The sequence below is a fragment of the Vulpes lagopus genome, chromosome 23, assembly GCF_018345385.1.
Source record: "Vulpes lagopus strain Blue_001 chromosome 23, ASM1834538v1, whole genome shotgun sequence".
Lineage (NCBI taxonomy): Eukaryota > Metazoa > Chordata > Mammalia > Carnivora > Canidae > Vulpes > Vulpes lagopus.
Genome location: NC_054846.1, coordinates 34,890,837 through 34,903,881, shown reverse-complemented (window position 1 = coordinate 34,903,881; position 13,045 = coordinate 34,890,837). Strand labels below are relative to the sequence as shown.

Below are 13,045 nucleotides of genomic sequence, written 5' to 3'. Positions count from 1 at the left end.
TTGTTTTGTTAATGATTCCCATAGACATGCAGAGTTGGGACTCTCTAGGCTAAAAGTAATTCTCACTGTGATAATAACTGTCTCCATCTGGGGAGTGCTCTTCTCTGTGTCAAATGTCTGGCTAGGTTTTTTAACCTACATCATGCAATTTAATCTCTACAGTAAAAATGGTTTTACTTTATATATAAGAAAACTTATAGGTAAACCCACCATAGTCAGTAGCAGTGCCAAGATTCAGACCCCACACTGTCTTGCCTCTGTACTCTTCCCCAAGACACCAAAGCAAAAGGTAATAGAGACAACACTTGCATCAGTCAGAAGCGAGCCAAAGGAGAAGTACTTCCTTGATTTTCCTAGAAGTTCTGGGCAACAACAATTTAAAAAAAATGTATTGGAATACTTCTGAAATGTTTTCAAGGCAGTCTTCAGTTTAGGATGTGGTATGCAGAACTCCAGGATCATGCCCTGGGCCAAAGGCAGGTGCTAAACCGCTGAGCCATGCAGGGATTCCCTTCTAGGTAGTTTCTACCTATCAACAGCAAACAGATCTTGATGTGGTCATATCTATATCAATAATGAAAGATGTCAGTCCTGTAGTACACATAAATTTAATAGTTTTTCATGCTCTGTGACTTGCCTGTTAATTGTCTTAATGGTGTCTTTTAATGAGTAATTTTATTTTATTTTAATGAATTCTGTTATTTTTTGTTTTATGGTCCTTGTCTTCTATTATTTGAGAAATCTTTGGCTACCTTGAGGTCACAAAGATTCTCCTATAGCTCATTCTAAAAATTCTATAATGGGGAATCCCTGGGTGGCTCAGTGGTTTAGCACCTGCCTTTGGCCAGGGCATGATCCTGGAGTCCTGGGATTGAGTCCCACATTGGGTTCCCTGCATGGAGCCTGCTTCTCCCTGTGCCTGTGTCCCTGCCTCTCTCTCTCTCTCTCTCTCTCTCTCTCTGTGTTTTCATGAATAAATAAATAAAATCTTTTTAAAAAAATAAACATTTTATAACGTTAACTTTTGGATTAGGTCTATCTATGATCCATCTCAAATTAATTTTTGTGTATAGTGTGTTTTAGGGGTCAGAGTTTGTTTTCATGTGAATTTGTATTCCAGCACCATTTGCCAAAAAGGCTTTCATTTCTCTTTGGATTACTTTGGAACCTTTATCAAAAGCAAAGTAACTAAATAAGTGTAAGTCAGTTTCTGAGCCCTTTAATCTGTTTTATTGATCTGTTTGTTTATCTGTATTCCAGACTCACACTGATTGTTATAGTTTTATATAAAGTCTTGAAATCAGGTAATACAAACTTTACAATTTTAGTCTTCTTTTTCATAACTATGCAGAATATTCTGGGTTCTTGCATTTCCATATACATTTAAAAATTAGCTTGTCAACATCTATAAAAAAGCCTGCTGGGATTAGGATTGGGATTGGGACTGATGCTATCTTTGTTGTCTTGCTGGCAAATGAGAAGTGTCTCAGTTTTCCTAGTAGTATTATTTAATTATTGAACGTTATAGGATTTTATAAAATTAGACTTCTATGCTGATTTAGTCAGCCCTTCATGTGCTGAAGACATGACATTGGCAGTGATAGTGTTGTCTTCTGTTCTTCTGTGTGTGGCCTAGACCAAAAAGATTAGATATTAATCCTAAAATAATTCTTTCTCTTCCGTACCTAGCCAAAAATTTCATTGTTTCCATCTAAACAAACACCAATCAAAACACTACAAGGAGGAAATGATAATAAATGTGCTAGAAACAAATGACTATAAACACAAAAAAGGAAAACCATGTTACTGGTTAGTCTAATGATTACCATCTACTATGACAATTGGCCCTTTCCCAATATGTAAGATAGATTTTTGAAAGCAACTTCACTTGGGGTATTTCAGAATAAACCACATCAGCAGGATTCAGAACTCCCTGGTGTCAGACACTGTATAATCACAATATATTATATTATTCTTACAAGGGTTATAAAAATGAACTCCTTTACTAATTCAATCAGAAGCTCTTTGAAACCCTTTATCAGGCACCCAAAAAAACAATCTGTCATGCAGTGTTCTTCAGTAGCTGCTCACAGTCTTTTTGTTTCTTTATAGTTGACTTATTTCCAGATGGATCATATAGGCTTTAAAGAAAATATAGTTTAAAAACTTGATCCAGACATATGATCTATCGGATAATACATTTCATAATTTACTTCCATTGCTGTACAAAGGCATCAAATTCTGAGACTTGCTTAAAGAGCTCTTAACAGAAGGGAAGTCTGTTTAATTTCAGTCAGTAGATATTTTGTCTTTTGGCTAGCTAAACATAATCCACAGAGAATTTTGAAAATGAAGATGTACATGGAACATGGTCTAAGAAACCAAAGAGAAATAAACTGAATGTAGAAATCTTATGGCTAAAAATGTTGTTTGTGGCAGCTGATAGTATAATTCATGGTCACTTTTCAGTGGAACTGGCTGTATATGCACCATTCCACCAAACTCATATTTAATACGTGACCACTCAGTTTTAGGCACTGTATTAAGCACTATAGATAAACATACTAATCAAATGCTGTCCATGTCTCAGATAATTTCACAGCTGGTGGGAAAGGAATATGTAACAACAACTAATGCTAATAATAAATTATAACAGAGTTATGTAGAAGTGTTCTAAGAGCCCATATGGAGAACAATGAGTACTGCTGGAGAAACTGTTATTAATTCCAGACAGAGGTCAAAGACAGCTTCACCAAAGAGATGATATTTGAAATAGGACGTAAGAATTGAGTAGCCGTGGCTAGTAAATCTGATGAAAACAAAATGTGCCTTAAGTCTAGAATAAACTTTACGATGTATTAAGTTTTCAGTTCCTACACTAAGTTAGGTAATACTGTATTAAAGTGTTTTTAAAAATCTACATTCTGAATCTGTATCTTTTAGGATTACATTAAGTAGTGGCCATTTTTATTGCTACTTATTATTCTTTATAGTTTTGATTAGAAAGCCAGGAATGCTCTCATTGATGACGGAGGTAAATAAACATTTTAGCTCACTGGCAATCCAAATTGTTGTACAGGGTTTTCTCCTATCCATCAGCTGGTAGCAGGGTCTGTGAAATAGTTGCTGTACAAATTCTTTGCACACCTCAGTGGTAATCAGTTATATTGAAGCACTATTCTCTGAGGGTGGTGCTTCCCTGGCCATTCAGGATATCTGAATATTAGCAATTCTTTTGTATTTATTGGATTATATAATTGCCTTTAATAAAAGCTTAAAAAGTTCTTTTACTTGGGACTTTATAAAAATAATATGAGAATATCTTGAAAATAACTAAATATATACTAAAAGCTGAGAAAATAATGTATTACTATGTAGTTATCTTAACAATAACTATAAATACAGCCTACTCTCAAGAATCCAGTCCTTAGGAACCTGGATTCCCTGGTGAAACTCTTGGCATATATAGCCAAGGAAAATCTCTAAAGAAATTGGCCCAGTAGTATTCGATTTCTCTTTTACTTAATCATTAAATTCATTTCTCCATCTTTTACATCTGTGTCGATTCTTGACTGAATTGGAATAGCCACTTCCCTTGTATCAGGGAGGTATGTCAGGGCTTTAAAATAAATTGCCCAGTACCCTGAATGTCCCCAGCCAGAATTGTTTAGCATTTAGACTTAAAAATAGAGAGTCAGGATCATTTGTTATTCAGTAATATTTCTCTCAGAGATACAGATGAAGATAGGATTTAATATTATCTCTCTTCTGTAAAATCTTGAGAGCAACTTTTTATTGCCCCCCAAACTTTTTCAATTAGGATCTCTCTCTCTCTTTTTCCTCTGTGTGGCTCAACATAGCCATGACTAAAATTTTATCAAACACTGAATTTCCTGTAATCTTATTCTTTTCAGTAAAGATTTTTTCCCACACTCTCATTACTCTAGCTTTAGAGAGTGGCTAATGATATGAAGTGGATGCTTAATGGATACATGGTGAGATTCACATACTGGGATGGAGCTTTTTATGGGAAGAAAAAGGAATCAGAATTCCCTTTCTTCTGGATTTTTGTTCCCTAGTAGAATGTTACGATTGGATTGGCAGTTTTTTCTTGGGAAAAACTGCTGTGGTCAAGGACTAATACATCTTATAGGATTATAAATAGCCTAGGAGGTCCTCAGTCCTGGATGGCCTTTTGGTGCCCACATAGAACCAAGGGAAAAGGGACCAAGGGGAGATAGAATAGCTGTGTACTAACCTTTAATAAACAGACTTAAAACTGAGAAAGATTTCTATGACTTTTCCAGCCAAACTTCTTATAGCAGGTACTTGGAGAAGGAACCTTAGCAAGGAATAATGTACATACATGCTGCTGAAGTGTAGTTAGTGTCATATAACTCAACCATCTGTAGAAGCAAGCTACCCAACAGAATACAGATGCATTGCAGGAATGGAGCTTTAATATCTTAGAAACTTCACTAACAAAGGCAATTAGTTTAATAATAGAGAAATTGAAATGTGATACAGGATCTCAAAGAAATGATCCTTTGTCAGCATGTCTTCATAAATTCTCTCTTCCCCCACCTCTACCCTCCCAAGCAATTTTTGTATATAATGAATACATTGTCTATACTCATTGAAATACTCTAAATATAGGAAATACCTTCTTAGGACAAGCTAAATGGCTCCCATCTATCCTTATTTTACTAGCACTCTTTTAAAAAGGCTTTGTAAATCTAGCACATTTCAGAGCTGTCTTCATTAAGAAACAGATGATCTAAGTTGATCTAATTGATTTTTTTCTGAAGACACACTGCAGTATAAATGAAGAAATTTTAAGATTATGAACATAATGAGGATGTCTTACTTCCATATTTTAGTAGTTAATATAATTTTTTGTACTCAATACAATGTCTGCTGAATGTATGTGTGAATGAATGAGAAGAGCTTAGAGATTTGAACTTCGTCAACATGGACAAAAAGGCACAATAGTGCTTTTTAAAAACATAACAGTTAAGCTTATAATTCCTAATCACTTTACTAAAAGGCAGTTCTCTTGACTCCAGAAGTTCCTGCCAGTTTGATTCTGATTTAGAAATGGAGAAATCTCTTTTGTTGATGCCTCTAGCTGCCTTACCTGCATATTTGGAAATACTCTGACCAAAATCAGAAGAATGGAATCTAGTTTTCCATTGGAGATTTAAAATTACTGAAAGCTGAATATTAAAAAAATATTTTAGTAAATTGAAAGTCTTCTTTTCAATCAAATGCCTACTCAGCTAGTTTATCACTTAGGTAAAAACTCTGTTTAGCTTACTAACAACCAACAAAGGATGCTGAATTCACTATGTGAGGAGTATTGTGAGGGATGTGCAACAGAATGAAGGGCAAGGGCTCAGACCTCCCAAAAAGGCACAGCCATTGCCACTTCTCATCTCTGGAGTTGAAATCATTTCAAAGTTGAAGTATTTGTAGTTAAGGCTTTGGTTTAACTAATCAAAGTGAAATAAATGAAGAAAGTATTCTTCTAACTAATTTTGATGGTGTTATTTTACCTTACTCTTCAGTTTGGAGTAAGGGGGCATAAAAACCTTGACTTTTATTCCTATTGCTCAGTGACAGTGTTCAGAGAAATGTGGCATTTTTGCCATCATTTCCGTCAACTTGGTTATTTTTGTATGGCCATCTGTCCCTCCCTAGATTATTAAGGATATTCTTAGCTTTGTTCTTTCAACGTAAAAACAGAGAAGAAGAAAAAAAAACACTGAAATGTTTTTCTATGCGATACCTAGGTGGGCGGAGGGGGATAGAGGGAGAGAGAGAATACATAGAGATATGCCTTAAATACTACTGAATTGTAAAATAGGAATTAGGAATTTAACTTTTACAAAGTAAGATGTTACTTAAAGAACTTGACAATCCTAATTTTTTTTCTGTCAAATCTTCTAAACTATGTATAAAGTTGCTATGATTTACCACTATAAATATTGTACTATTTATCCTTACTGATATATGCAATGGTAGTCTGATTTAGAAAAATACTTCTTTACTACTAATAATTACCTAGTAATATCCTGTCACAAGATAAAGCAATATGTGTTCACAAGAGAATTTAGACATTACAGACAAGAAAACAAAGAGATAAAATAAAAATCACATGCAATTCCACCATCTGGAGATAGTTCTCTTATAAGCCAGTATAGATCTTTGCTATTAAAAAGGATGTTTGGGAGGTCTGTGTAAAAACTTCTCGATGAGTTTAACAATATTTGAAAACATTCATAACATACTAAGTGAAAATAATCAGATTTTTAAAACGTGGTTCTGGATCAAGAAGGCATACTCGCCTCTATTTCTCTCACTAATATAATTAAGTACAACAACCTCCTAGTCTCTCTAGTCAAAGGACCAGGAAAGGGGCAACCTAACAAACATAAAACTTTTAGATAAAAACCACCCTACTTCACTCAAACACCACAGAAAATGAAACAAAACACTGCTCCACTTTCATCCCAGTCAGCAAAAGCCCAAAGGGGAGGCTAGACCTCCACCCTTACCTAGTGTAATGTGGACTCACTTCTTCACCAAGTTGATATTAGAGAAGGTTGAGTAGGGAGCTGGGACTTTTAGTCCTCCCTGGTGGTAAGCATAGGCTCCCATGGTTTCAGTGGAGTCCCCATGAGGATCCTGGATTTCTATTGCCATCCCACCATACAAAGTACCCTCTTTCTTCCCACCAGATTCAGAGGAGGTGAAGCAGATGAAGCTAGAACATTCACCATGATCTAGTGGTAAGGAGCCCTCCAACTGCAGTGTCAGTGGAAGTCATGTAGGAAGCACGTGATTTTTTATTATGTCTTGAACATTTTGTGTATTATGAGACTCTAAACCTTATCAAAATCTCTGTTTTAGCAGACCTCTTCTAACAGAGGCTTGGTTGCTTGCTCCATCTTTTTTGACATCCTAAGGGAAGAAAACCTTGTTACAGCTAAGCAGAGGTGATATTTCATATTCTCCACTAAGTATCTGATGACATTATCCTGCCTGAAAGAGGGAAAAGAACTTTCCAAAGCAAAAACAAGGATGTCTCAACTTGTATGAAAAAAGATGACCAACAGATGATAACACTGAGAAGACACCAATGTGGAGATTAACTGATAAAGATTTCAAAGCAGCCATCATCAAAATACTTCAGTGAATATTTATGAACAGGCTTGAGGCATGAAAAATTAGAAAATCTCAAGAAAAAAATTGAAGATACCAAGTAGAAATTTCAAAATTGAAAAAAATAATAATAAAAATGAAAAACTCAGTAGATTGGCTCAGTAGCAGAAAGAAGTGGACAGAGGACAGAATATGTGATCATGAAGATACTACAATAAAAATTACCCAATCCGAACAGAGAGAAAATAGACTGAAAAAGAACAAAAACCCAGGAACATGAAGGACTATGATAACAAAATTTAAAACTGGAGTCCAGAAGGAGAATAGAAACAGGATGGGGCTGAAAAGTATATGAAGAAATAATGGCTGAAAATGTCTCAAATTTGGGAAAAAACATAACTCTCAAAATCACCAAGCCAAGTGAATTCCAAACAGGCTAGACCCAAAGAAAAGTTGCACAGATATGTCTTACCCTTAATTATAATAAATATTCTCCTTTTGTTGTTGCCTTTAGCAGATTATTTTTAACTTTAAATTATGGTGCCTCTAGAAGTTATGCAACTATTCTAGTGAATTAAGTATGGACCCAAATTCCTCTTTCTCTGCATTGAGAGGTGGAGTTTATTTTACCTCTCCTTAATCAAAGTCCTCTGACTGCTTATCACATGAAATACAATGGAGGCAACAGTTGTGCTAATTCCAGGTCTAGCTGTTAAAAGGAATAGTAGTTTCTGTTTCCTGTCTCTTGGAATGCTCACTATGGGGACATTCTCTCTCAGAACAAAGCCACCATGCTGTGAGAAACCCAAGCTGCTTGGAGAGGCCAGAGCGCCTGACAATTTGAATCAACTGTCAGCCATGTGAGTGAGCTCCTTTGGACAAATTCCAACCCAAATGAGCCCTCAGATCACTGTAGCCCCAGTCAACATGATGTAGTAAAACAGAATTGCCTAGCTGAGCCTGGTCAACCACAGAATTATGAGATATAATAAAATAGTTGTTTTAAGCCATAAGCTTTGAATTTCTTGTAATGCAGTAGCAGATGCCTGAAAAAACTAATAGAAACTATTAGAAAGGAAAATAAATGAAAATAAAAACTAATAAAATAAAAACTATTAGAAATAGACTTTGATGATATGGGAAATTGTTGATTTTAATGTTAAAACAGATGCAAAAAGAGACAAAGTATGATCAATATTGTTTAAAAACTTGTACAATTTAAGTTACTAATTCATTTATATGTACATGATATAATCATCTTGTTCTTTTATAATTGTATGACTACATGTATGTATAAACATAAATATATTAACATAATTAATATATAAATATAGTAATATATTTGTTATATATTATATGCATATATTTGTATACCTATATTTTTATATGATATAATCATCATATTTACTTATATATGATATACTCATCTTGGCCTTTCATAATTTTATGACTAGAAGGAAATACAATGTTACCAGTAGTTAAATAATTAATTTCCTAAATCTCTATACTTTTTACAATTAGCAGGCAATACTAGATGTAAGAGAAAACATTTTCAGTATTTTCTTTCTTTCTTTCTTTTTTTTTTTTAAAAAGATTTGATTTATTTATTCATGAGAGACACAGGGAAAGAGAGAGGCAGAGAGAGAAGCAGGCTCCATGCAGGGAGCCGGATGTGGGACTCAATCCCGGGTCTCCAGGATCAGGCCCCGGGCTGAAGGTGGCGCTAAACCACTGAGCCACGTGGGCTGCCCCATTTTCGGTATTTTCTTTATCAGTTAACAACAGACAACGAATCTGATAGTATGAGAAAAAAGTGGTATATATAATAATCTCAGTTTGGAAAAGAAATTCATAGTAGTATATATAATTATATATTTATATATAAGTACTATAATATAATTTAGACAAGTGAGACAATAAAAATTATTAGAAGAGTTAACCCAGTTGTAAGAAATATCAGTTCTAATTTAGCTTTGCTCTGATGACCAAATAACTAGGGTGTCAGTAGGTCAATAAGCATTGTCTCTTACTAGCAGATTATATTTATGGTTCTAATTTGTAATCAAATGACTTCTGTTTTAAAGTTAAAATTATTTTTAGAAGCAGTTGTTTTACATAAAGGTATTTTGAAATATATTTTCCGTCTGATATACTAATCAGAATTTCTAAGAGATATATACATCATAGAGAGTAAGACTTGAAAGAGAACTTAGAGATAAATGTAAGTGAAAGAACTGATCAGATCTATAATATGAAATAGAAATAAATAGAAATAAAGAGAGTAGCAAAGAGAGTAAATTTGGTGATCCAAGTTGAGGCATGAGACATTAGCCTTTCTGAGGCCTTTCTGAGGCAGTGTTGGGGGTGAGTAGGGACTAGATACAGATAATTCTACCAAGGAGGAGTTTCAGTTAGAAGCAAAGTAAAGTTCTGAGAGATAGCAATATGCATAGTTTTGCTTATAGTAAGTCATCATTTGGAAAACTAATTTATGTAACCTTGGAAGATAATTCTGAACATTACATTGTGTTATACAGCATGACCAAATGAAGTGGGTGATAATTTAGAAAGTGAGAACTCTAAATTTTTCCACAAATGCCACATTATCTTCTTGAACACTCTAAGGATTTTTATAGAATTAAAATAAAATTCATTAGTTCTCTACTATAAGCCAACCATATTCAAACATGGAATTCTACTAGAGAGTGAGGTTCTGGTCCTCAACAACAATCTCTACTAGGGGAAGACAAGCAATAATTCATTCATTTAGTCAAATATTTTTTATTAAGCACATTTGTATTCCAGTCACTTTAATATGTTCTGGGATGCACTAGTAAGTAAAAAAGTACCTATGCTCATGGAACTTCTATTAAGGAGAGGAAAAAGTAAGCATACAAATAAAAATATAATAATGTATTAGATAGTAATAAGTGCTATAAATAAAAAATAAAGTAACGTAAATGGAGCGATTTTAAGTAGAATGATTTGGGAAGACCTTTCTGAGAAGCTTGTTTTTGAGCAAAAACCCAAATGAAGTGAGAAACAACAAATAACACCTTAAATATTTGTTAAAAATATTGGGGAACAAGCAAAGTGCATAAGTGGAAATATAAATATTTCCAGAGATTTATATCCTCTTGCTAACCTTAGTAACTTACTGTAGTGCCAGTCCTTTCTCAATTAGGGAAAATCTTCCTGTGTCAGTTAAGCAAACTTTTCATGTAAGATGAACTTTTTTACATTTACTGTTTGTTTACCTTGCTTAATGTGATATTTATGTTATTCACTGGTTACTTACAAATAAATTTTAATTATAAATTAATATATTCTCCCTGATGTAAACATTAGACAATTAGGAATGCTACCACTGAGAAATATCCACCCAACTGTATAAAATAAAAGTATAGCATAATTTTATAAATGATACAAAAGGAAACTGTTTTATGATAAAAGTTATTACTTTTTACTTTCTCATGTTTCCATTTGTTTTTGACTTTAAAAATAAGGATAGTAGTACTAGAGTAATTAAAAATTTTGCAAATAAAAATAACATTCCCAAACTGCTTCCCTGTGGAGGGTCTTCAAATTGAAAGAGGAAACACAAAAGATTTGCATGTTTCTTTGATATTTTCTAAGAAGTTAGGTAATCTTGTCAATACATCTTATTCTATTTTCCAGTTAAGGGTATATTTAAAATCCTCAAGACAAAAACTGTGGTGTGTCATCCATTTATTGTCTATTACCTTTCAACAATCCTGTTTAGTTTGTATTAAAAAGTTTTTTGCTCTCAATTTGTTTGAGATTATTCTCTACATTTTGTTGGTTTTCCTGAGTCATTCTTCCAGTTAATTTTTTTCTTAATATATAATTAAAGTAAATATTTTCAAGTGATTTTGAAAGCAAGTATACTTGGTGAAGTAATTTATTGGAGCTTAGTGACTTACAGTGTTTTTCATCAGAATTTTTTTTTAAGTCAAATTTCAAGAGGCCATTCATCAAAACAATTGTTTCCTTTCAGATTTTTTGAAAAATTACTCTAAAAAGCCCAAAGAATAGGCCAAAGAAATGTCAAAACAAATTTAACTTTGACCATATGGGTATATTATTCAAATCTGTGTGAACCAACCTAAGTGTGCCAAAAAATTAAAATCCTTGAAAACTGAAATTTTCTGATTTCCTTTTTTTAAAAAATAGTTTACAGAAGATGTTTTCCAACTAGTTCTCTTGGTTATGGAAGAAAGTGAGATTTTTGCTACAGCATTTTTTTTCTTTTTAAACATAACTGACCATTGATTTTATATTTTATAAAACTCATGTGGTATACTTGAATAATAGCATTTGAGAGCTAAAGATATACTAAAAATGTGAGAAAATTCAGTGCAAGTGACTTCACTGATGCAACTTTTTCAGATAGAAAATGATATAAACTTGGAAAGGGGCTCTAGATTCCTAGGTTTTCTATTTCCCATTGTCTTATATCAGATGAATTAGGACTTGGACTGAGGAAAGGTAATCATCATCATCAACCTTTTGTTGAGGACTTACTTTGTTCCAGAACTTGATGTCACAGCATCATTTTACTCTGTCATTTAATCCCCTCAAGCATTTTATAAGGTAGGTAGCTGTCATTATTCCAATCTCATGGAGACTCCAGGAGATTATATTTCTAGTTCCTAAAGGGCAGAGCTAAATGCCTCTATTGCCTACATGTATTTGATGTCAGAGCTCTAATTAGAAAATTTAAAACCAATGTTTTTTTTCTCTCCCTAATCCTATTGTTTAGTGTGTTGTCATTGAATTATATTTTTTCTCCTTAAATCCAACATGATTGAATTTAACATGTCAGTCATACTTAGTTTTAGCATTGGTTTGACTGTTTTTTTTTCCTTTCTGACTCCAAAAGTTTCAGAACTCAGCACTTAATTGTTCTGTGTATTTTTTTTTTAGTTGATTTTTATTTTGAGATGACAACTGACTCATCCAACACACTTCTAATTTTTTATCTTTAATATTCAGGATGCTGAGGAGGACTAGTGAAACAGTTCTAACTTGACATTTCTTAAATGCTTTTTCTTTTAGCTTATCTGACTCCAGAAATTCTAGAGATCTGCTACTAATTTTAGTGTAATTTTATTTATCTCTTATATAACTTTTAACATTTAACTAAAGCACATTTAGGAACATTTACCAAACAGAGTAATTTTAAGAAATAAATGATAGCAATTATTTTTAAAACACTTAAAAAACCAAGTTGTTCTAAATGTCTTAAAGTAGAACTTTAATGCAGCCTACCAACCCTATAAATACCCCAGATCATATTTTTTCTCCCCTAATTCTTTTTCTCTTGTAACTCAAACTTTTGGAGGGAATAGGCTATATCCACTCTTTTTAATATGCCTTTATTTTATTTTATTTTTCATTAGAGAACAATTGCTTTCTACTTCAGCTTCAACACACTGAAACTTTTGTCATCACCAACATTTAAGAGTCAAATTTAGAAGGAGCATTTTTTTTCTGTGTGTCTTTTACTTCTTTTTTGATCTTTGACATTGTTGAGCACTGAAATCCTTGCAAGACCCCGTATTCTTGAAGTCTGTGATATCAGTCTTTCCTGGATTTTCTTCTACATAGATCCCTTGTCTCCCTTTGGTCTTTTTATATTTTACCTAATAGATAGCAGTGTTTCAAATAGCAGCACCCTGTGCTTCTTTTTCCCCTTTTTTAATATTTCCCTCTGATAACTCATCCATATCTATACATTTTATTAATGTTTGACCCAGTAACTTCCAAATCTGTATTTTAAACTCAAATTTAATTGCTGAGTTTCAAAGGATTAGCATAGACCTCTCACTCAATTTTCAAAACAGAATTCAACTTTTAT

General features: G+C 33.3%; 1 protein-coding gene across 3 annotated transcripts in view; it reads left to right on the top strand.

Moving 5' to 3' along the window:
* The window catches only part of TMTC3 (transmembrane O-mannosyltransferase targeting cadherins 3), an 86,576-nt gene extending 78,254 nt beyond the window's left edge, over window positions 1-8,322 (top strand). The window contains exon 16 of one of the 3 annotated variants that reach the window (XR_005985242.1): window positions 6,916-8,322. The gene's annotated coding sequence lies outside the window, so the exon portion shown is untranslated. Of the gene's footprint in view, window positions 1-6,912 lie in introns of all 3 variants that reach the window. The other 2 variants (XR_005985241.1, XR_005985244.1) reach the window with 2 other exon arrangements.
* Window positions 8,323-13,045: the final 4,723 nt, after the last annotated feature.